This window comes from Acanthisitta chloris, unplaced genomic scaffold (assembly GCF_000695815.1).
Source record: "Acanthisitta chloris isolate BGI_N310 unplaced genomic scaffold, ASM69581v1 scaffold8662, whole genome shotgun sequence".
Lineage (NCBI taxonomy): Eukaryota > Metazoa > Chordata > Aves > Passeriformes > Acanthisittidae > Acanthisitta > Acanthisitta chloris.
In genome coordinates this window covers 3,539-4,528 of record NW_008660972.1, presented here as the reverse complement: position 1 = coordinate 4,528, position 990 = coordinate 3,539, and the positions used below count along the sequence as shown (strand labels likewise).

Below are 990 nucleotides of genomic sequence, written 5' to 3'. Positions count from 1 at the left end.
GCTGCTGGCTGAGGTTAAACCAGGACATCTACCTAGAATGTGTGCAAGTCCCTCCCTCCTACACAGGAGGCTGTAAATTACAGGTTGTTCAATGCTGGGGGTTAAGAGGATAAGAGATGCTTAAGGGGAAGAGGGATAAAGGAATCAATTTAGGGGATAGGGTGATACCAGCAGCTCTTCACAGTTGCATTGGTGAGTTTGATCCAGGAGCAATGTAGCCCCATACACATATCACCTGAGCTAATGAGCCCCACTGCAACTACTCCAAAAGCCCTACTTTGTTTCTTGTGGAACTCTATGATGTGCTGTGGAGAGTAGTAACATGTCTTGAGCTGGCACTGTGTCATGCTGCATTATAAACTGTGGAAATACAACCCCCTTGAACTAAAACAGATGCCTTAGTCTTGACTTCCGCAAGGCTTTTATCATTGTCCCTCATAAGAAACTTCATAGCGAAACTCAGGAAGTGTGGACTGGATGTGTGGACAGTGAGAAGGATTGAGAACTGGCTGAACAGCAGATCCCAGAGGATCATAATCTGTGGAACAGGGTCTAGGTGGAGGCCTGTCATTAGTGATGTCCCCCAAGGTTCAATACTGGTCTTGGATGACGGGGTAGATGCCCCCTCAGAAAGTTTGCTGACGACACAAAACTGGGAGGAGTGGCCAATACCCCAGAGTGCTGTGCTGCCCTTCAGGAAGACCTTGACAGGTTTGAGGGATGGGCAGAGAGGAACCTTCTGAAATTCAACAAAAGCAAGTGCAGGTCCTGCACCTGGGGGAAGAATAACCACATGCACCAGTACAGGCTGGGGGCTGACCTGCTGGAGAGCAACTCTGCAGACAAGGACTTGGGGGTCCTGGTGGACAACAAGCTGTCCCTGAGCCAGCATTGTGCCCTTGTGGCCAACAAGGCCAATGGAATCCTGGGATGCATTAGGAAGAGTATTGCCAGCAGGTCAAGGGTGGTGATCCTGCCTCCCTCCTCAGC

At 50.0% G+C, this 990-nt stretch overlaps 1 pseudogene; it reads left to right on the top strand.

Annotated features, from left to right (window-relative positions):
- The window catches only part of LOC103797805, a 4,344-nt pseudogene that overhangs the window by 884 nt on the left and 2,470 nt on the right, over positions 1–990 (top strand).